Genomic DNA, 24,819 nt, shown 5'->3' with positions numbered 1-24,819 from the left:
GAGGTCTCCTTATCGCGGTGGGATGGTCCAAACTATTTGGCCAAGTGGTGAGCAATATAGCATTTCATGTTTTATCTGTATTTTTGTGCTAGCAGTGTGCTGCTGTATTCTTCTGTTTGTGAATAGAATAAAATAATATATGTGTGTGTGTGTGTGTGTGTGTGAAAAAGTGTAATAAAAACTGTTAGAACTGATGGTATATCTGAATACTGCATATCTGTATACTACATGTGTGTAGGTAATGGTGTCACCCCCTCTACTCGTGCTAAGTGCTCCCACTCACATGCTGTGCTGGCTATGTGACCCACTATGTGTGTGAGTTTGTGATGTGAGTGTGTGATGCGACTATATGTGTGCATTATGCCTAATGTGCCATGTGCTATTAAGATGATGTGATTATGTGTGATGTACTAATGTATGAAGTTGCGAAGAGATCGCACTATATGTGACCGTGTAATGTAAGTGCATATGTGTACAAACGTGCCCCATGTCACACTCCCCCCTCCCCCCCACCCACACACACACACATGTCACACCCATGCAACCCACTAACCACACAACCTGTGACCCAAGCCAATCACACTTACCTATGGTATAATCAAGTCTCCATCCCATCTCATCATGTGCGATTAATGGTAGTTTAGTTGCAGAAGAGAATTCAGAAACATATATCAACCATAGCCTTGGCGAGAAGGGACAAGGAGATAAATAAAACTCTAACTACAGTTGCAAGTCATTTTTTGAATTATCATGGAGGACGTGCAAGTGGGTTGCGAGTAATCGGCTTGGAAAGGATTACCAACAATTTGAGGGGAGGACCGGTCACCAAAAAATTACTTCAAACTGAATCAAGGTGGATTTATGAATTGGGAGCAGTATCACCGACGGGACTCAACGAGGACTTACTCTTCACAAGTTTCCTAGGTGAGTAAATTGTGGCTTCAGCTTGCCATCCTTTTATATGTAGATATATACCATCTTTCTTGTGTGTGCATGTGTGTTTTATTATCAGGCAGCACTAGAACAATCATAAACTACCACTAATCGCACATGATGAGACGAGATGGAGACTTGATTATACCATAGGTAAGTGTGATTGGTTTGGGTCACAGGTTGTGTGGTTAGTGGGTTGCATGGATGTGACTTGGGGGGGGGGGGAGAGGGGGGAGTGTGACAGGGGGCACGTTTGTACACATATGCACTCACATTACAAGGTCACATATAGTGCGATCTCTTCGCACCTTCATACATTAGTACATCACACATAGTCATATCATCTTAATAGCACATGGTACATACATTAGGCATAATACACACATATAGTCACATTACACACTCACTTCATCACATATGCACAAATAGTGACTCCGGTACACACATAGGAATATTAGTATCACTTATGTATGGTAGTATACATACACATAGTGGGTCACATAGCCAGCACAGCATGTGAGTGGGAGCACTTAGCACGAGTGGAGGGGGTGACACCATTACCTACACACATGTAGTATACAGATATGCAGTATACAGATATACCATCAGTTACAACAGTTTTTATTACACTTTTTCACACACACACACACACACATATATATTATTGTTTTACACATATTCTTTATTATTTATTATCTACCTACTTACTTTTATTAATATTTTCTATTATTCAGTAGATTATCTCCTTTCTCATCTATTAACACACAAATTTCTATACATCACGACATATACCCACAAATGGTCATATACACAAACACATCAACTGGCTTATTCCCTTTGGTTTATTTATTTATATACTGTAAGGTTCACTGTATTCATTCTGTTTCATTATTACTTTCTAGTAGAGTATGTGGAGTCTACCCGATAGAGGACTTACAATGCCACCTCCACAGTTGAACTGATTCTCTTCAGAAACCCAGAATCCTTCTTAGCAATCCGGGATTGTGTAGCACATAAGCCGTGAGGTCGGAGGATTCAGCTACTCTCAAGACACAGCCTGGGCCCATGAATAAGGGAACTTGTGTCCTGGAAAGGAAACAATAAATGAAGAAATCATCACTCTTGTGATATTGTGCCGAGGCTTTCCATAACCTTGAATGCAGTTGGTACTTGGCATAACTGTTTTTGTATAACTATAAACCTATCTTAGAGCCGTGGAAATAATAGAAAGAATGAAAATTTATACAAATCATGCTTGACCTCCTAGCCTCTTCTGATGCAAGACTGTCGGTTTTCTGACAGTGGACAATTCATCTTTCTAATGTCGATACTAGTAAGAATAATAATAAAGCTATTGCTTTACTTATACTGTTACAATATTGCTTTATTGTATGGGATACACTGGTGGAGTGCTGGTCTTTTTTCCCACATGGTCTATATATTGTATTTACCCGGGTGATATAAGGGGCTGCATAGATGTGGATACATGGCAATGCCCATGGCATTTAATAGTAATTATTGCCAAACTCATCAGTTTATGGCTCACAATTGGCACACTAGAGTTTTCTATACTACACACAAAAGAGATATGCACATAGAGTACTTGGCCTAAGATAGTTGTAGCTGTTTTATGATGATTTTGTGATTGGTGTGAGAACCAGAGGGATATTTTACTTAGCCCTAGACGGACCGAGCAGCTCCATGATAGCCATAAACTTACCATAATACATTGATGTAATTTGCAAGGGGATATTATCCCTCTACATCCCTCATATGCCTCAATATATATATATATATATATATATATATATATATTGTCACGATTCGGCTGGCTGGAGGTGGATCCTCTGTGCCAGAGAGGGATTGGCGTGGACCGTGTTGGTGGACCGGTTCTAAGTTGCTACTGGTATTTACCAGAGCCCGCCGCAAAGCGGGATGGTCTTGCAGCAGCGGTAGCAACCAGGTCGTATCCACCAGCAACGGCTCAACCTCTCTGACTGCTGAAGATAAGCGCGGTACAAGGGAGTAGACAAGAGCAAGGTCGGACGTAGCAGAAGGTCAGGGCAGGCAGCAAGGATCGTAGTCAGGGGCAACGGCAGGAGGTCTGGTACACAGGCTAGGAACACACAAGGGAACGCTTTCACTGGCACAATGGCAACAAGATCCGGCGAGGGAGTGCAGGGGAAGTGAGGTATAAGTAGGGAGTGCACAGGTGAACACACTGATTAGGCCTGCTGCGCCAATCAGTGGCGCAGTGGCCCTTTAAATTGCAGAGACCCGGCGCGCGCGCGCCCTAAGGAGCGGGGCCGCGCGCGCCGGGACAAGACAGACGGGGAACGGGTCAGGTACTGGAGCCGGGATGCGCATCGCGAGCGGGCGCCTCCTGCGTTGCGAATCGCATCCCGGCTGGGAGTGATATTGCAGCGCACCCGGTCAGCAGGTCTGACCGGGGGGCTGCGAATGAGAGGATGCTGCGAGCGCTCCGGGGAGGAGCAGGGACCCGGAGCGCTCGGCGTAACAGTACCCCCCCCCTTGGGTCTCCCCCTCTTCTTGGAGCCTGAGAACCTGAGGATAAGACTTTTGTCTAGGATGTTGTCCTCAGGTTCCCAGGATCTCTCCTCTGGGCCACAGTTTTCCCAATCCACAAAAAAAAATCTTTTACCTCTGACAATCTTGGAGGCCAGAATCTCCTTCACAGAGAAGACGTCAGACGAACCGGAAACAGGAGTGGGAGAAACAACTTTGGGAGAGAAGCGGTTAAGGATGAGTGGTTTAAGGAGAGAGACATGGAAGGCATTGGGAATACGGAGAGAAGGAGGAAGAAGGAGTTTGTAAGAGACAGGGTTAATCTGGCACAAGATTTTGAAAGGACCAAGATAGCGTGGTCCCAGTTTGTAACTGGGGACACGAAAGCGGACATACTTAGCGGAGAGCCATACCTTGTCTCCGGGAGCAAAAATGGGGGGAGTTCTTCTTTTTTTATGAGCAAATTTTTTCATCCGGGATGAAGCCTGTAAAAGAGAATTTTGGGTTTCTTTCCATATGGTGGAAAGATCACGAGTCACTTCATCCACAGCTGGCAAACCAGAGGGCAAGGGAGTAGGGAGGGGAGGAAGAGGGTGACGGCAGTACACCACGAAAAATGGGGATTTAGCAGAAGATTCGGAGACTCTGAAGTTGTATGAGAATTCGGGCCATGGTAGAAGATATGCCCAGTCATCCTGGCGGGAGGAAACAAAATGCCGTAAATAGTCACCCAGGACCTGATTAATTCTTTCTACTTGCCCATTGGATTGGGGATGATAAGAAGAAGAGAAGTTCAATTTGATCTTGAGCTGTTTACAGAGGGCCCTCCAGAATTTAGACACGAATTGGACGCCTCTATCCGAGACGATATGCGTGGGCAAACCGTGAAGGCGAAAAATGTGTACAAAAAATTGCTTTGCCAACTGAGGCGCTGAAGGAAGACCAGGAAGAGGAATAAAATGTGCCATCTTGGAAAATCGATCAACGACCACCCAAACAACTGTGTTGCCACGGGATGAGGGCAAGTCCGTAATAAAGTCCATACCAATCTGTGACCAAGGCTGTTCAGGAACAGGCAGAGGATGAAGGAGACCAGCAGGCTTCTGCGAGGAGTCTTATCCCGGGCACAGACAGTACAGGCCCGCACGAAATCAACAACATCAGTCTCCAGAGTTGGCCACCAATAAAATCGAGAGATGAGTTGAAAGGATTTTTTGATGCCCGCATGACCTGCGAGGTGGGAGGAGTGTCCCCATTTGAGAATCCCGAGACGCTGGCGTGGAGAAACGAAGGTCTTCCCTGGAGGAGTTTGCCTGATGGAAGCTGGAGAAGTGGAGATCAGACAGTCCGGAGGAATGATGTGTTGCGGAGAGACCTCTACTTCAGAGGCATCATAAGAACGAGAGAGGGCATCGGCCCTAATGTTCTTGTCAGCAGGGCGAAAATGGATTTCAAAGTTAAAACGGGCAAAGAACAACGACCACCTGGCCTGGCGAGGGTTCAGTCGTTGGGCAGACTGGAGATAGGAGAGATTCTTGTGATCAGTGTATATAATAACTGGATATTTTGATCCCTCCAGCAGGTGCCTCCATTCCTCAAGCGCCAATTTAATGGCCAGTAGTTCTCGATCACCAATGGAGTAGTTTTTCTCCGCCGGAGAGAAGGTCCTAGAAAAAAACCCACAAGTAACAGCATGCCCGGAAGAATTTTTTTGTAGAAGGACAGCTCCAGCTCCCACAGAGGAGGCATCTACCTCCAATAGAAAGGGTTTAGATGGGTCAGGTCTGGGGAGCACGGGAGCGGAAGAAAAGGCAGACTTGAGATGTTTAAATGCGTCTTCCGCTTGGGGAGACCAGGATTTAGGATTGGCATTTTTCTTGGTTAAAGCCACGATAGGGGCCACAATAGTGGAGAAGTGTGGAATGAATTGTCTGTAATAATTGGCAAACCCCAAAAACTTTGGATAGCACGGAGTCCGGAGGGGCGTGGCCAATCTAACACGGCAGATAGTTTATCTGGGTCCATTTGTAGTCCCTGGCCAGAGACCAAGTATCCTAGGAAAGGAAGAGATTGACATTCAAAGAGACATTTCTCCATTTTGGCATAAAGTTGATTGTCCCGAAGTCTCTGAAGAACCATGCGGACATGCTGGCGGTGTTCTTCTAAGTTGGCAGAAAAAGTCAGAATATCGTCCAGGTAAACCACAACACAGGTATATAGGAGATCATGAAAAATTTCATTAACAAAGTCTTGGAAGACGGCAGGGGCGTTGCACAGGCCAAAGGGCATGACCAGATACTCAAAGTGTCCATCTCTGGTATTAAATGCAGTCTTCCATTCGTCCCCCTCCCTGATGCGGATGAGATTATAAGCACCTCTTAAGTCCAGTTTGGTATAGATGTGGGCGCCTTGTAGGCGATCAAAGAGTTCCGAGATAAGAGGTAAGGGGTAGCGGTTTTTTACCGTGATTTTATTAAGTCCGCGGTAATCAATGCAAGGGCGTAGGGAGCAATCTTTTTTGGACACAAAAAAAAATCCAGCTCCGGCAGGAGAGGAGGACTTGCGGATAAACCCCTTTTTTAAATTCTCCTGGATGTACTCCGACATGGCTTGGGTTTCTGGAGCAGACAGAGGATAGATTCTGCCCCGGGATGGAGTAGTATCCGGGAGGAGGTCAATAGGACAGTCATAAGGCCTGTGAGGAGGTAAAGTCTCTGCTTGCTTTTTGCAAAAAACATCAGCATAGTCCAGATAAGCCTTAGGAAGACCAGATACCGGGGGAACCACAGGGTCACGACTGTGAGTACTGGGAACCGGTTTAAGACAGTCCTTGTGACAAGAAGTACCCCAGTTCTTGATTTCTCCTCTGGACCAATCAAGGGTTGGGGAATGGCGTTGAAGCCACGGTAATCCAAGAAGAATTTCTGAAGTGCAGTTGGAGAGGACCAAAAATTCAATTTTTTCGTGATGGGGTCCGATGCACATTAGGAGAGGTTCCGTGCGGTAACGCACGGTACAGTCCAATCTTTCATTGTTAACAGAATTGATGTAGAGGGGTCTGGCGAGACTGGTCACCGGGATGTTGAACCTGTTGATGAGAGAGGCCAAAATAAAATTTCCTGCAGATCCGGAATCCAAGAAGGCCATAGCAGAGAAGGAGAAGGTAGAAGAAGATATCCGCACAGGCACAGTAAGGCATGGAGAAGCAGAGTTCACATCAAGAGCTGTCTCAGCTTTGTGCGGAGTCAGCGTACGTCTTTCCAGGCGGGGAGGACGGATAGGACAATCCTTCAAGAAATGTTCGGTACCGGCACAGTACAGGAAAAGATTCTCCGTGCGGCGTCGTGTCCTCTCTTGAGGTGTCAAGCGAGACCGGTCAACTTGCATAGCCTCCACGGCGGGAGGCACAGGAACGGATTGCAGAGGACCAGAGGAGAGAGGAGCCGGGGAGAGAAACCGCCTCGTGCGAACAAAGTCCATATCCTGGCGGAGATCCTGACGCCTTTCTGAAAAACGCATGTCAATGCGGGTGGCAAGATGAATAAGTTCATGCAGGTTAGCAGGAATTTCTCGTGCGGCCAGCACATCTTTAATGTTACTGGATAGGCCTTTTTTAAAGGTCGCGCAGAGGGCCTCGTTATTCCAGGGTAATTCGGAGGCAAGAGTACGGAATTGGATGGCGTACTTGCCAACAAAAGAATTACCCTGGACCAGGTTCAGCAGGGCAGTCTCAGCAGAAGAGGCTCGGGCAGGTTCCTCAAAGACACTTCGAATCTCCGTGAAGCAGGAGTGTACAGAGGCAGTGACAGGGTCATTGCAGTCCCAGAGCGGTGTGGCCCATGACAGAGCTTTCCCAGACAGAAGGCTGACTACGAAAGCCACCTTAGACCTTTCAGTAGGAAACTGGTCCGACATCATCTCCAAGTGCAGGGAACATTGCGAAAGAAAGCCACGGCAAAACTTAGAGTCCCCATCAAATTTATCCGGCAAGGATAATCGAAGGCTAGAAGCGGCCACTCGCTGTGGAGGAAGTGCAGGAGCTGGCGGAGGAGAAGATTGCTGGAGCAGTGGTAATAGCTGCTGTAGCATCACGGTCAGTTGAGACAGCTGGTGGCCTTGTTGCGCTATCTGTTGCGACTGCTGGGCGACCACCGTGGTGAGGTCGGCGACAACTGGCAGCGGGACTTCAGCGGGATCCATGGCCGGATCTACTGTCACGATTCGGCTGGCTGGAGGTGGATCCTCTGTGCCAGAGAGGGATTGGCGTGGACCGTGTTGGTGGACCGGTTCTAAGTTGCTACTGGTATTCACCAGAGCCCGCCGCAAAGCGGGATGGTCTTGCAGCAGCGGTAGCAACCAGGTCGTATCCACCAGCAACGGCTCAACCTCTCTGACTGCTGAAGATAAGCGCGGTACAAGGGAGTAGACAAGAGCAAGGTCGGACGTAGCAGAAGGTCAGGGCAGGCAGCAAGGATCGTAGTCAGGGGCAACGGCAGGAGGTCTGGTACACAGGCTAGGAACACACAAGGGAACGCTTTCACTGGCACAATGGCAACAAGATCCGGCGAGGGAGTGCAGGGGAAGTGAGGTATAAGTAGGGAATGCACAGGTGAACACACTGATTAGGCCTGCTGCGCCAATTAGTGGCGCAGTGGACCTTTAAATTGCAGAGACCCGGCGCGCGCGCGCCCTAAGGAGCGGGGCCGCGCGCGCCGGGACAAGACAGACGGGGAATGGGTCAGGTACGGGAGCCGGGATGCGCATCGCGAGCGGGCGCCTCCTGCGTCGCGAATCGCATCCCGGCTGGGAGTGATATTGCAGCGCACCCGGTCAGCAGGTCTGACCGGGGCGCTGCGAATGAGAGGATGCTGCGAGCGCTTCGGGGAGGAGCGGGGACCCGGAGCGCTCGGCGTAACATATATATATATATATATATATATATATATTTATGGCTCTATTATTATATTATGTGTTAAGTGGCTTGTCATATTCTATATGGTGTAGCGATCATCACGACATGCCATAAACAAATATATCCAGTAGTATACTAAAAATGTTAAACCCTTTGTTTCAGCATTATTTGCCGGACTATGTAGTGGATACTTACCTTGACATGTTATTATCTATTAGATATACTCCTTTATTGGTGATAACTACAATCTACCCCTATATGCCGATATGTCCTTTGAAGGATCTTTTTTTTCCTACACATACTACATTATCTTCTTATCTATGGTATTACAGTTATTTATGCTTGTTGTGTTTCACATGCTATGTTACACCAATAACTAATGTTTTAATTTTGAGTCTCTCATCTCACATACCATGCAATACACTCATGCCTTATACTCTCTCTCAAGCACCATTTAGATGGCCTACATGATACTACATCACATACATAGCATTTTTTACACTCTACACTTATATACTTGTATTCTTTCACTACCACCCAACGGTCTAGCATTCTATATACCTATGTGATCATGCGCACATTCATTTATTACAGTTCTTTACTCATTTATTATGCACATATTCATGTGTTATAACTTTATATTTATTCATTATTATTTTTAAGAAGGTAAAGAACACTGCAGCACTCCAAAGATGTTGGTGGAAAACTTGTAAAAGGTGTTTTATTCCATCAAAAAATGCAGAAGGCAGCGTTTCAGCTGCTAACATGCAGCCTTTCTCAATTATTATTTTTAGTGATGGTAGTTGGCAGAATTGTGGGATCAACATACCCAAGGAGCTTATGTATAATCATCCGTGTACATTACATGTACGCTACTGGTTAGCATGCAGAACGAATTGGTATGCATACTATATGTATTGTACCGTCAGTATCTATGTATAATTCATAATTTATAACTATAATGACTCATATCACTATTATCTACATCTTTACATGTCACATATTTTCATTTTATTTATGTACGCTATGCTAATTCATAAAACCTACTAGTATGCTAATATGCTAATATCAGCATGGCAGTACATAAAATTATTAGTATGCAGGCTATATAGATTATCCTTTACCATCTATGATGATTGATATCTCCTAACCTCATATTTAACTTTATTTTTACTTCTGTGCTTTTTATTTGTGTCCATTGCTTCCTTTTTCCATTCACATGTATGCCATATTTATCCATATCTATGTGACCCATGACATTTATCTGCCTGTTACTTACGCTCTGGCACCAAATAGCGCATGTGCGTCCTATACGCAATGCATTTGAATAGGGACAATCAAAACCGAGTCACATGTGTCAACATAGAACGTAGCTAAGCAACGCTGCTGGCGCATGCTCAATATTATTTACAACAGGGAGTCGCGTGTGCTAACAGAGGCCGCAGTACGTCATATTCAGTAAAATAATGCTGCTTGTGCATGCGCAGCATAGCCGCCAATGGGGCGGAAGTGCCCGCACGCAATATGGATGGCGGAAGTACACGCCAGGCTATGGCATGCGCTCAGCACCATGTGGTATCCGGGAACCAACACTCCACTTGTCAGGTATCACTAAGTAATATGCAAGATTATAAATAGAGACTTAGGACATTCTGGCACAACACCCCTGAGGAAGTCACCATGGAGTGACGTAACGCGCGGGGTCCAGCTGTCCTGTCCTGCATCACCTTATTTAGCTGCTCCTCCGTCTGTGGTTTGCTACCCTTTAATTACTCATGTTTGGTCATTAATATTTCACATGCTCTCTGGGTATTATTGTATTGCTATTTATCTAATGTAGACACTGTGCACTTTGGAGTAGCAGCTTTGTTTTATTTACTATTTCTGTGGGACAGGACTTGGGGATAGGGGGTTCATGGCCCCTCCCCATGTTGTGTTTTGCATTTTCATGAGCTTTTTTTAAATTGTTTTTAGATGTCCATCGCTGTCTCATATAGTGATGTTATGTGTAATGTTTGTACAATAAAGATATATTTGATTATAGAAATATTTTTGTATTTTCAAGTTGTCAGAATGCAGCCAAAAATATAAACTCTTTCATCTTTTAAGGCTTCTAAAAAATTAAAGAAGCAATTTGATTACTATATGCAACTGGTCAACGTTTCCTTTAGGCCCCTTTCACACTACCGTTATGTTCCTGCAAAAACTCCTGTCAGAAAGTCCATAAAACGGCCGTCAAAAAATCCCATTCATGTCAATGGGATTTTTTGACTATCCTGTAGCTTCATGTAAGACCTGTTATGACTAACGTCCATTATTTTTGACGGTGCATGCAATTAAAATTTTAACATTGAAGTCTTTTGGTGACGGATGTTCACAAATGACATCCGTTATTGTCCGTTATTTTTATGTTCCGTTATGATCCATTATTGCTACTGAGCATGCTCAGTACAGCATCACAACCAGGAAATCACTGGGAAATAAAATAATGAACATAAAATAAGGAACATAAAATAACGGACTATAACGGTGCATGACGGATGTAATAACGGGTGATAACGGATGGCACATGTCCGTTATTTAGACAGAATGGCTGTCATAATTGGTCGTCAGTTATTATCCGTTGTATTCAGTTACAGTGGGGCAAAAAAGTATTTAGTCAGCCACCAATTGTGCAAGTTCTCCCACTTACAAAGATGAGAGGCCTGTAATTTTCATCATAGGGATACCTCAACTATGAGAGACATAATGAGAAAAAAAAAATCCATAAAATCACATTGTCTGATTTTTAAAGAATATATTTGCTAATTATGGTGGGAAATAAGTATTTGGTCAATAACAAAAGTTCATCTTACTACTTTGTTATATACCTTTTGTTGGCAATGACAGATGTTAAACATTTTCTGTAAGTCTTTACAAGGTTTTCACACACTGTTGCTTGTATTTTGGCCCATTCCTCCATGCAGATCTCCTCTAGAACAGTGATGTTTTGGGGCTGTCACTGGGCAACACGGACTTTCAGTAGAAATACATTTTTATTGTGAGAACCTTGCATAGTGGTTTAGTATATTTGTATAAAATTCTTAAAGTGTAGAGGGTACGCATGTTCTCACTTAAACATTTTTCTATTTTTAACAGAAACAGAACAAAGAAAGAAAAAAAACATTAGACACTAAATCAAGATATATATCTTGTAACTGAGAAATACTCTTTCAGTTATCATGTGGGTATCATGTGGGTAGAGGAATTGGTCAACAATTAGTGCAAGGACAATAACAATATGAACATATAATGTTATTTATATGGAGGTAAATGTTCTGCACGGTACATTCAGCATATAATCATTAAAGGTGTATTCCAGGATTTTTTTTTTTATTTGACTATGCTACAGGGGCTGTAAAGTTAGTGTAGTTCATAATATAGTGTCTTTACCTGTGTGTGATGGTTTTCTCACAATTCTTATCTGATTTTCACCCCAATATTTATTTTTAACAGCATACAAAATGACTACTGTCTCTGATTTTTCCCAGCTTGCAATTCGGTCGAGACCTGACTCACTAGTCAGCTGATGACAGGGAGCCTGTCTGCTTCAATGGGTGGAGAGAGCAATCTGCAAGTAATGCAACAGCTGAGGCACCCTGATTGAAAACCACAGGTCTGCATCTCATTTATGTTTCAATGGTGGGAAGGAGGAAAATGGAATCATGGGATTTGTAGGCAAACAAGAAAACTGAAAACAGGAAATACAAGTTCACAGAAAGCTAGCCACAGTGTTATGGTAATCTCACAGCAAGCGCAGATCACAGCAAGCACAGATCCTTCCTAAGCATGTCCATTACTGTCTGCCAGGTATGTACTAAAATCACCTTATGCTGGATAACCCCTTTAAATTTGCCTGAGTTTTGGATCAAGGAACAGTTAAGGGACTGGAGTCCAAAAGCAAAGTCCGACCCGCCTGCTCCGTATTTCATCAAGTAGCACAACAAGCATTATATGAGTTTGTAACCATATCAAAGAACAGGAAGGCCAATAGTATGGTATGTGTGAGTATAGTTGAGTGAAAGGCATTTTATTCAACCGGAAAAAGCTTGGAGTATAGATGTATTAAAGGTTGTATCAACATCCACATAGATGTTGGGATCTTCTTCGTTGTTCTCTGGGTCATCTTCTTCTTCATGTATATCTTGAGGAAACAGAGTGTGTGTCTGTCCTTGTGTGGGGAAATGCACCACTTAAGAGTGCCAGTGCTTAGAGACCTTCAGACTTCTACCTGATTGCGGTGCATATTCCTGCTCAAAAAAATGATGGGTAGAAACACTGTCTATGATTTCTGTAATAGATGGTACCTTAGTAGATTTCCACAATCTAGCAATTAGAGATCTGGCTGCTATACCTATATGGGTAATAGGAGTTTTGTATTCACGTTTAATTTTATCAATGCCAATGTTAAGTAGAAGAAGTTCAGGGGTAAGTGTAGTAAAGTTGTTTGAAATAAGCTCAATTAAAGTTTTGATCCCTTGTAACAGGTCATGCAATTTTGGGCAATGCCAAAGGATATGGATTCAAGTACCTTTTTTACCACATTCCCTCCAGCAGCTCTCCGGGCAGTCAGGGTAGAAGTTATGCAATTTAGTAGGGGTATAATACCATTTAGTGATGGTTTTTAAAATATTGTTCTCTGAAAGCCGGACTGGCATTCACCAGGAGATGCAGAGCGGAGCTTGTGGAATAAGGTAACGGAAGTCCCATATACTTGCATGGGACTTGAAAAAAAATCCATCTTTTATATAAGGGTGTACGTAAGGGTTAATTTAACTATCCTATATTTTTATTTGACATATAAGTAATATGTGTACCAGGTATTATTGAAATATCTCCAGCCATATGGAAGTTATGTGGGAACATACATTTCCCATAGATTTGCATGGGACTTTAGACAAAAACCCCGACCCTCACAAATGGGGGTGAGTAAGGGTTAAATCACCTATTCTATGTTTGTTGCTGACATATAAGTAACATGTGTGCCAAATTTCATGTTAATATCTTTAGCCGTTTGGTGGAACATACACACACATACACACATTGGGGGACATTTATCAAGGGACTAGCTGAGTACCCCGCGTTGCCCGTTTTTTCCTTCCTAATCCTTGTTGTGGAGGAAAATCAACAGAGGAAGCTTTTGACTTCATATCCCGTCCTCATATATTGTTGTCATATCCCAACCCCATATCCCGTCTTCATACCCCGACCTCCTATCCCGACCTCCTATCCCGACCTCCTATCTCGTCCTCATATCCTGTCCTCCTATCTCGACCTCTTATCTTGACCTCCCATCCCGACCTCCTATCCCGAACTCCTATCCCGGCCTCCTATCCCGTCCTCTTAACTCGACCTCCTATCTCGACCTCCTATCTCGATTTCCTATCCCGTCCTCATATCCCGACCTGTAATATGTGTACCAGGTATTGAAATATCTCCAGCCGTACGGAAGTTATGTGGGAACATACATTTCCCATTGATTTGCATGGGACTTTAAACAAAAACCAACACCCTCACAAATGGGGGTAGTTAAGGGTTAAGTTAACTATCCTATATTTTAAGTGGACATATAAGTAACATGTGACTAAGTATTATCAAAATATCTCCAGCTGTTTGGAAGTTATGCAGTAACATATATTTCCCATAGACTTGTATGGGACTTTAAATAGAAACCCTGACCCTGGCAAATGGGGGTGAGTAAGGGTTAAATTACCTATACTATGTTTGTTGTTGACATATAAGTAACATGTGGGCCAAGTTTCATGTTAATATCTTATAACCATTTGGACGTGATTGTGGAACATACATACACACACACACACATTGAGTTTTATATACAGTAACCCCCCGACCTACGATGGCCCCGACATATGATAAAATCGACATACGATGGCCTCTCAGAGGCCATCGCATGTCGATGTCAGCATCGACATACGATGCTTTTATATGTCGGGGCCATCGCATTAACTGCTATCCGACAGCGCAAAATGCTTAAGCTGCTGTCGGATAGCAGTGTAATGTGCCCCAGCAGGTTCACTTACCTATCCCCGCTGCTCCGGGTTCACTTCGCGATCCTCCGGTGTCTTGCGCATCTTCTCCGGGGTCCGGGCCTTGCTTTCCCGCGTCGTTATTACGTCACTACGCACGCCGCGCCGGCGCAGCAGCGTAATAACGTCACCGGAAAGCAAGGCCCGGACCCTGCAGAAGATGCGCAAGACACCGGAGGATCGCGAAGAAGACACCGGAGCAGCGGGACAGCATCGGGAGCCCCTGGAACAGCAGCGGGAGCGGTGAGGACCTGGTCCGGAGCGACGGGGACAGGTGAGTACAGATGCCTATACTTTACATTGCACGGATCCCTCAACATACGATGGATTCGACAAACGATGGGTCGTTTGGAACGAATTACCATCGTATGTTGAGGGACCACTGTATATAGACTAGCTGAGTACCCGGCGTTGCCCGGTTTTTCCTTCCTAATCCTTTTTGGGGAGGAAAGTCAACAGAGGAAGCTTTTGACTTCATATCCCGTCCTCATATATTGTTGTCATATCCCAATCCCATATCCCGTCCTCATATAACGCCTCCTATCCCGTTCTCCTATCCCGTCCTCCTATCCCATCCTCGTATCCCGTCCTCCTATCTCGACCTCCTATCCCGTCCTCCTATCCCGTTCTCATATCCCGTCCTCCTATCTCGACCTCCTATTTTGAACTATTATTTCGACTTCCTATCCTGACCTCCGATCCTGTCCTCCTATTTCGACCGCCTATCTCGACCTACTTTCTCAACCTCCTATCCCGTCATCCTATCTCGACCTTCAATCTCAACCTCCTATCCCGACCTCCTATCCTGACCTCCTATCCAGACCTCCTATCCCATCCTTCTATCCCGCCCTCCTATCCCGCCCTCCTATCCCGTCCTCATATCCCGTCCTCATATCCCGTCCTCCTATACCGTCCTCCTATACCGGCCTCATATCCCGTCCTCTTATCCCGTCCTCATATCCCATCCTCCTATCTCAACCTCCTATTTCGAACTTCCTATGTCGACCTCCTATCTCGACCTCCTATCCTGACCTCATATCCAGACCCGTAATATGTGTACCAGGCATTGAAATATCTCCAGCTGTATGGAAGTTATGTTAGAACAGACATTTCCCATTGATTTGCATGGGACTTTAAACAAAAACCCCAACCCACGTGCGCAGCGACATGATGACAACGATGGCGAGCGCCGACCATGCAGGGGATCCCGAAGAGGATGCGCCGGAGCCCCGAGGACAGGTAAGTGATCGTCAGCGGACCACACGGGGCACCGTAAACGGCTATCCGGTGGCAGCTCAAGCAGTCTGTGCTGCCGGATAGCCGTTTATGCGATGGCCCCGACATACAAAAGCATCGTATGTTGATGCTGCCTTCAACATGCGATGGCCTCTGAGAGGCCATCGTATGTTGAAATGATCGTATGTAGGGGCCATCGTAGGTCGGGGGTCACTGTATATAGATTTAGAGCTCTTTTTTTTTTGCTTACAAAAGTCGCACAAAAAGTCGCATTAGCACCTAAGCAAATTTTTGTGCGACTTTTGGCTGTGAATAAAAAGATACAAAAGAGCTCACGAAAGTGAATTTTATATTTCACTTTGCAGCGGTCAGGGATTTATCAAGTGCGAAAGTCGCACAAAAAGTTGCAAGGCCTCCAAAACAGCATAAATGTAAGCCAGCCGAGAGCTGGCTTACAAAACGGCTTTGGAGAGCAACATTTTTATATTTCCCGCTGGCAGCCATGATCACAGCTCCAGCGGGAAATATGATATAACAACTGTACAAAGGAGCCCAGGATGGCATCACTCTGCAGCTGCCCGGGCTCCGCCTAATTTAAACCCCGTTACCAGGGGTGAAGTCCTGGAAGAAAAAGTGTGGGAACTCACCCAAGATTTCCACTCAATGATTGGTCCTACAGGACTCTTGATAATGGGAACAGGGTTCCTGCAGTGGAAAAAGTGCAGGAACTCAATTCCCATGAGTTCCTGCAGGACTTGAGCCCTGCCCGCTACCCTAACATAATGACTGGGACACTGCTTTAGATGCCCCCGCTTGTCTCCAAACCACCCGCGCTACACATCTCCCATCTGTCTGCTACCTGTTGCAAGACTACAACTCCCAGCATGCCCATACAGTGAGGGCATGCTGGGAGTTGTAGTCTTGTAGCAGGTAGTGGGCGGGAGATGTGCGATGTGGGAGACAAGGGTGGGATGTAAATCAGTGTCCTGGTCATTTTGTTAGGGTAGCGGGGTTAGAATCAGACAGAGCCTGGGCGGCTGCAGAGTGATTCCAGCCCGGGCTCCTTTTAACATACCTCTATATCCCCTACTGTAATTTCATATTTCTCGCTGGGTCCCGTGATTGACCGGGACTGTGCAGCCATCACGGGACTAGGTGGAAAATTTGATCTTACAGTAGGGACTAAAAACTCTGCAGCTCCGTTATATGTTAAAAGGAGCCCGGGCTGGCATCACTCTGCAGCCGCCCGGGACTCCCGCAGCCGGGTGGGGAGATGTGCAGGACCCATCCCTGCCATCCCTCAGCACTGCAGTACACGCTGAGAGATGGCAGGGATGGCTCCTGCACATCTCCCGGCTGCGGGCGTTATGTCAGCCCGGGCTCCTTACCACAGCGCAGCGGACTTTACTGTAATTTCAAATATGAAATTACAGTGATTTTCTTATCAACCCCAACCAGGGAGCAGAGCTCATTACTGCTCGCTACCCTGGCTTGCACGACTACAACTCCCAGCATGCCCTGACAGTAACGGCATGCTGGGAGTTGTAGTTGTGGTGCGGGTCACAAGCTTGTCACCTGCCCTCTGCTGCACAACTACAACTCCCAGCATGCCCTTACTGTAAGAGCATGCTTGGAGTTGTAGTTGTGCAGCAGGGGCAGTTGAAAAGCTTGTCACCTGCAGCACTTCTACAACTCCCAGCAGGCCCTTACTATAAGGGCATGCTGGGAGTTGTAGTTGTGGGGCGGGTGACAAGCTTGTCACCTGCCCTCTGAGGCACAACTACAACTCCCAGCAGGCCCTTACTGTAAGGGCATGCTGGGAGTTGTACTTGTGGGATGGGTGACGAGCTTGTCAGCCGCCCCCTGCTGCACAACTACAACTCCCAGCATGTCCTTACTGTAAGGGCATGCTGGGAGTTGTAGTCGTGTGGCACGGGAGATGCGCGGGCGGGTGACAATAAATGTATTAACCTATTTTTCTTGTTTTTTTGTTCTCATTTTAGATCTGTGTATCCTGTGGACTGCGTGGATGACCAGCGTGTTTCTGTTTAATGTTAATAAAATGGTTGAGTGCTTGAGGGGAGTGTTATTTTGAAATAAACATTTTTTAACATGTTGTGTTTTTTTATTTTATTTACTTGACAGGCTTAGTAGTGGAAGCTGTGTAATAGATGGAGTCCATTACTAAGCCTGGGCTTAGAGTTAGCCCCAAAAACAACTAGCGCTAACCCATAATTATTACCCCCGTATCCACAGGGGTGCCGGTAAGAGCCGGTACCAAACGGCCCGGAGCGGCAAAAATGGCGTTCCTGGGCCTAGGTAGTAACAGGCAGGCATTATTTAGGCTGGGGAGGGCAAGTAACAATGGTCCTCGCCCACCCTGGTAACATCAGGCTGTTGCTGCTTGGTTGGTATTTGGCTGAAAATAAAAATAGCGGAACCCTATGCGTTTTTTTATTTAATATTTAATTATTTATGCAAAAAAGCATAAGGTTCCCCCTATTTTTATTCTCAGCCAAATACCAACCAAGCAGCAACAGCCTGATGTTACCAGGTTGGGCGAGGACCATTGTTACTGGCCTTTCCAGCCTAATTAATGCCAATCTGTTACTCCCTAGGCCCAGGAGCACCATTTTTGACGTTCCCGGCCTGTTGGTACGACTCTTCCGAGCACCCCTGTGGCGGTGAGTGCCGGGATGGTAAAAAAATGGTATTCAAAAGTGATTTATTGTTTTTTGCTTATGTGAGCCAAATTTATCAACCCCCTGCGAAAGTTTAATAAATGTATCATACATAAGCAAAACTAAAGCAAAAAAAAAAAAAATAAAATGCCTACAGAACTTGCTTACCAAAGCAACGATGATAAATGTCCCCAATTGAGTTATATATATATAAATATATATATATATATATATATATATATATATATATATATATATATATATAGATTAGCTGCTGATTTCGGCAAAAACTAGACAAATCTAAGGTTAAATACTACAGTCTATTAAACAGACCTTCTTCTCACCATCTATTCTTAGATAACAACGAGAAAAAATATTTAATCCTCAGAGTATAGCAGACAAAATCGCTTCCTACTATAGCCCACTGTACAATCTAAGAGATGATGCATCCACATTGCAACACGGACTTTCAACTCCCTCCAAAGTTTTTCTATGGAGTTGAGATCTGGAGACCGGCTAGACACCTCCAGGACCCTGAAATGCTTCTTACGAAGCCACTCCATTGCCTGGGCAGTGTGTTTGGGATCATTGTCATGCTGAAAGACCCAGCCATGTTTCATCTTCAACGCCCTTGCTGCTGGAAGGAGGTTTTCACTAAAAATCTCAGGATACATGGCCCCATTCATTCTTTCCTTTACATGGCTCAGTTGTCCTGGTCCCTTAGCAGAAAAACAGCCCAAAGCATGATGTTTCCACCCCCATGCTTCACAGTAGGTATGGTGTTCTTTGGATGCAACTCAGTATTCTTTCTCCACCAAACACGACGAGTTGAGTTTTTACAAAAAAGTTCTACTTTGGTTTCATCTGACAATATGACATTTCCCCAATACATCCAAATGCTCTCTAGCAAACTTCTCTGGTGTCTGGTGGCGTAGTGTGTTACTGATGGTAGCCTTTCTTACTTTGGTCCCAGCTCTCTGCATGTCATTCACTAGGTCCCCCCGTGTGGTCTGGGATTTTTTCTCACCGTTCTTGTGATCATTTTGACACCCATGGGGGGAGATCTTGCGTAAAGCCCCAGATCGAGTGAAATTATCACTGGTCTTGTATGTCTTCCGTTTTTTAATAATTGCTCCCACAGTTGATTTCTTCACACCAAGATGCTTGCCTATTGCAGATTCAGTCTTCCCAGCCTGGTGCAGGTTTTGTTTCTGGTGTCCTCGACAACTTATGGTCTTGGCCATAGTGGAGTTTGGAGTGTGACTGTTTGAGGTTGTGGACAGGTGTCTTTTATACTAATAACAAGTTCAAACAGGTGCCATTAATATAGGTAAGGAGTGGGGGGACAGAGGAGACTCTTAACCCCTTGGGGACGGAGCCCAGCATTTTTTGCAAATCTGACCACTATCACTTTAAGCATTAATAACTCTGATTGTTTTTTCGTGACATATTCTACTTTATGATAGTGGTAAATTTTTGTTGTTACTTGCATCATTTCTTTCATCATTTGAAGCTCTCTGCTTGTAAGGAAAATAGACATTCCAAATAAATTATATATTGATTCACAAATACGATATGTCTACTTTATATTTGCATCATAAAGTTGACATGTTTTTACTTTTGGAAGACATCAGAGGGCTTCAAAGTTCAGCAGCAATTTTCCAATTTTTCACAAAATTTTCAAGATCGGAATTTTTCAGGGACCAGTTCAATTTTGAAGTGGATTTGAAGGGCCTTCAAATGAGAAATACCCCACAAATGACCCAATTATAAAAACTGCACCCCCCAAAGTATCCAAAATGACATTCAGTAAGCTTGTTAACCCTTTAGGTGTTTCAAGGAATAGCAGCAAATTGAAGGAGAAAATTCAAAATCTTCATTTTTTACACTCGCATGTTCCTGTAGACCCAGTTTTTTAATTTTTACAAGTGGTAATAGGAGAAAAAGCCCCCCAAAATTTGTAACCCAATTTCTCTCGAGTAAGGAAATACCTCATATGTGTATGCCAAGTGTTCGGCTGGCGCGGTAGAGGGCTCAGAAGGGAAGGAGCAACAATGAAATTTTGGAGAGTGAATTTTGCTGAAATGGTTTTTGGGGGGCATGTCACATTTAGGAAGCCCCTATGGTGCCAGAACAGCAGAAAACCCCACATGGCATACCATTTTGGAAACTATACCCCTCAAGGCACGTAACAAGGGGTCCAGTGAGCCTTAACACCACACAGGTGTTTGACGACTTTTTGTTAAAATCGGATGTGTAAAGGAAAAAAAATTTTTTCACTAAAGTGCAGTTTTTTCCCCAAATTTACCATTTTTACAAAGGGTTATGGGAGAGAATGCCCCCCAAAATTTGTAACCCCATCTCTTCTGAGTATGGAAATACCCCATGTTAGGACGTAAAATGCTCTGCGGGCGAACTACAATGCTCAGAAGAGAAGGAGTGCCATTGAGCTTTTGGAAAGAGAATTCGGTTGGAATGGTAGTCAGGAGCCATGTGCCTTTACAAAGCCAGAACAGTGGATCCCCCCCCCACATGTGACCCCATTTTGGAAACTACACCCCTCACAGAATTTAATAAGGGGTGCAGTGAGTATTTACACCCCACTGGTGTTTGACAGATCTTTGGAACAGTGGACTGTACAAATGAAAAATTTTATTTTTCATTTTCACGGACCACTGTTCCAAAAATCTGTCAGACACCTGTGGGGCGCAAATGCTCACTGTACCCCTTAATACACTACATGAGGGGTGTAGTTTCCAAAATGGGGTCACATGTGGGGGGGGGGGGTCCATTGTTCTGGCGCTATGGGGGCTTTGTAAACTTATGTGGCCTTACATTCCGGACACATTTTCTCTTCAAAATCCCAATGGCGCTCCTTCTCTTCTGAGCATTGTAGTGCGCCCGCCGAGCACTTTACATCCACATATGGGGTATGTTCTTACTCAGAAGAAATGGGGTTACAAATTTTGGGGGCTTTTTTCCTATTTTCCCTTGTGAAAATGAAAAATTTTGGGTAACACCAGCATTTTTGTGAAAACATTTTTTTTTTCCTTTTCCCATCCAAATTTTATGAAAATTCGTCAAACACCTGTGGGATGTTTAGGCTCACTATACCTCTTGTTACGTTCCGTGGGGGGTGTAGTTTCCAAAATGGGGTCACATGTGGGTATTTATGTTTTTGCTTTTATGTCAGAACCACTGTAAAATCAGCCACCCCTGTGCAAATCACCAATTTAGGCCTCAAATGTACATGGTGCACTCTCACTCCTGAGCCTTGTTGTGTGCCTGCAGAGCATTTTACGCCCACATCTGGGGTATTTCCGTACTCAGGAGAAATTGCGTTACTAATTTTTTTCCTTTTACTGCTTGTGAAAATAAAAAGTATGGGGCAACACCAGCATGTTAGTGTAAACATTTTTTTTTTTTTACACTAACAGGCTGGTGTAGCCCCCAACTTTTCCGTTTCATAAGGGGTAAAAGGAGAAAAAGCCCCCCAAAATTTGTAATGCAATTTCTCCCGATTACGGAAATACCCCATATGTGGCCCTAAATTGTTTCCTTGAAATACGACAGGGCTCCAAAATGAGAGAGCGCCATGCGCATTTGAGGACTAAATTAGGAATTGCACGGGGTGGACATAGGGGTATTCTACGCCAGTGATTCCCAAACAGGGTGCCTCCAGCTGTTACATAACTCCTAGCTTGCCTGGACAGTCAGTGGCTGTCCAGAAATGCTGGGATTTGTTGTTTTGCAACAGCTGGAGGCTCCGTTTTGGAAACACTGCCGTACAATATGTTTTTAATTTTTATTGGGGGGACAGTGTAAGGGGGTGTATATGTAGTGTTATACCCTTTATTTTGTGTTAGTGTAGTGTAGTGTTTTTAGGGTACATTTGCACTGGCGTGTTACGGTGAGTTTCCCGCTAGGAGTTTGAGCTGTGGCGAAAAATTTGCCGCAGACCAAACTTGAAGCAGGAAACTTACTGTAAACCTGCCTGTGTGAATGTACCCTGTACGTTCATCACATGGGGGGGGGGGGACCTCCAGCTGTTTCAAAACCACAACTCCCAGCATGTACTGACAGACCGTGCATGCTGGGAGTTGTACTTTTGCAACAGCTGGAGGCACACTGGTTGGAAAACCTTCAGTTAGGTTCTGTTACCTAACTCAGTATTTTCCAACCAGTGTGCCTCCAGCTATTGCAAAACTACAACTCCCAGCATGTACTGACATACCGTGAATGCTGGGAGTTGTACTTTTGCAACAGCTGGAGGCACACTGGTTGGAAAACCTTCAGTTAGGTTCTGTTACCTAACTCAGAATTTTCCAACCAGTGTGCCTCCAGCTGTTGCAAAACTACAACTCCCAGCATGTACTAATTGCCGAAGGGCATGCTGGGAGATGTAGTTATGCAACAGCTGGAGGTTACGCAACTACAACTCCCAGCATGCTGAGACCAGCATGCTGAAACTGTGACCCTCCAGATGTTGCAAAACTACAAATCCCAGCATGCCCAGACAGCAAAGAGCTGTTTGAGCATGCTAGGAGTTGTAGTTTTGCAAGATCTGGAGGGATACAGTTTAGAGACCACTGTATAGTGGTCTCAAACTGCAGCCCTCCAGCTGTTGCAAAACTACATATTCCAGCATGCACAAACAGCTGTCTAGGCATGCTGGGAGTTGTAGTTTTGCAACATCTGGAGGGCTACAGTCTCAGACTGTAGCCCTCCAGATGTTGCTAAGCAACTTACCGGATTCCGTAGGATCCAGGGAGCCGTCCTCTTCTGCCGCACTCCGTCGCCGCCCGCCGATCACCGTCGCCCGCAGCCTTCGGAGGGGTAAGTGGACCTTCGGCGTTCGGCGTTCGTCCCCTTCGTTTTCCCCATTCTGCCCCGCCTATTGGGGGGGGGCAGGACGGGGAAAACGAAAGTAAACCCCTCCGCCCCCGATCTGCTATTGGTGGTCATGTCTAGATCACCAATAGCAGGGATAGGAGGGGTGGCACCCCTGCCACCTCACTCCTATGCCTTCAGGGGGATCGTGGGTGTCTTAGACAACCGCGATTCCGCTTCTATTCCGGGTCACCATAAACCCGTAATGACCCTGAATCGGCGCGAATCGCAAGTGTGAATTCACTTGCGATTTGCGCCGATCGCTGACATGGGGGGGTCTAATGACCCCCCTGGGCATTTGCACCGGGTGCCTGCTGATAGATATCAGCAGTCACCCCCGTCCAGTCCCCGCGCACGGCGGGGACCGAAATTCCCACGGGCGTATGGATACGCCCTTCGTCCTTAAGTACCAGGACGCAAGGGCTTATGCATACGCCCTTCGTCCCCAACAGGTTAAAGAAGAAGTTACAGGTCTGTGGGAGCCAGAAATCTTGCTTGTTTGTAGGTGACCATATACTTATTTTCCACCAAAATTTGCAAAAAAATTATTTAAAAATCAGACAATGTGATTTTATAAAAAAAAATTCTCATTCTGTCTCTCATAGTTGAGGTATACCTATGATGAAAATTACAGGCCTCTCATCTTTTTAGTGGAAGAACATGCACAATTGGTGGCTGACTAAATACTTTTTTGCCCCACTGTATTTCATCCATCTTTTCATGACCCGTTATTGCTGAATAACAGGTGTCAGAATGCAGGAACATACTGGTAGTGTGAAAGGGGCCTTACACAAGTTTTGATAAATCTCCCCCTGGATGTTTCATATTGGTTGCCATGAATGGGATCCGTGATATGTGTAGGTCCCAATGACAGTTGAGGTTATGTTATCTGTTTGTGGAGGTTACCATCACAACAAGGGTGAAAACATCCATTCTAAACACTCTTGGGGTAGCATCCAGAGAATTGGAATATGGAGATTTATTAAAACTTGTACAAAGGAAAAGTGAAGCAGTTGCCCATAGCAACCAATCAGATTCCAGTTTTCATTTTTAAAAAGCCTCTGAAAAATGAAAGCTGATCGATTGTTACTTCACTGTTCCTTTGCACAAGGTTTCATAAATCTCCCCCATGCGTGGTGTATAAAGTTACTCCTGTTTTATTTCATGACTAAGCGGCTATAATCCTTAGCAGAGGATAAAGAAACCATACAGTACTTAAATAAAGTATGGAAGCAAGCCTTATTGCTGAACTATATTTACCTAATAGAGGCTTGGCCTAGTCATAGTTTCAATGAGCATCAATGACAGTTATTGTAACATTACATCAAACAATCACTTTGTAGGTTTCAGATGTTTGTCATACCATCTGAGCAGTGCTGATTCACCTGAAAAGAAGTATAATTATAAGTTGGATTCAGACAGCTAATGCATTTTAAAGTCTAACACCACTCCCCTAATGAAACAAATGTTTTTTAAACTAACCTTTCAGTTTATTGTCGATCTTATGGGATAACAACACACCACCATTGCATCTAGGATTGTCACCTCAATCCAA

At 44.8% G+C, this 24,819-nt stretch overlaps 1 protein-coding gene across 4 annotated transcripts in view; it reads right to left on the bottom strand.

The window, feature by feature from the left end:
- TRMT10A (tRNA methyltransferase 10A) overlaps window positions 1-24,819 on the bottom strand; it is a 170,167-nt gene that overhangs the window by 27,984 nt on the left and 117,364 nt on the right. For 3 of the 4 annotated variants that reach the window (XR_008891437.1, XR_008891430.1, XR_008891436.1), the window contains exons 11-12: window positions 24,525-24,649; window positions 1,871-2,019 (exon numbers count right to left, since the gene is read on the bottom strand). The gene's annotated coding sequence lies outside the window, so the exon portion shown is untranslated. The remainder of the gene's footprint in view (window positions 1-1,870; window positions 2,020-24,524; window positions 24,650-24,819) is intronic. The other variant, XR_008891431.1, reaches the window with a different exon arrangement.

The sequence above is a fragment of the Hyla sarda genome, chromosome 1, assembly GCF_029499605.1.
Source record: "Hyla sarda isolate aHylSar1 chromosome 1, aHylSar1.hap1, whole genome shotgun sequence".
NCBI classification, from domain to species: domain Eukaryota; kingdom Metazoa; phylum Chordata; class Amphibia; order Anura; family Hylidae; genus Hyla; species Hyla sarda.
The sequence above is the reverse complement of the archived record's forward strand: the minus strand, read 5'-3'. Positions and strand labels throughout refer to the sequence as shown.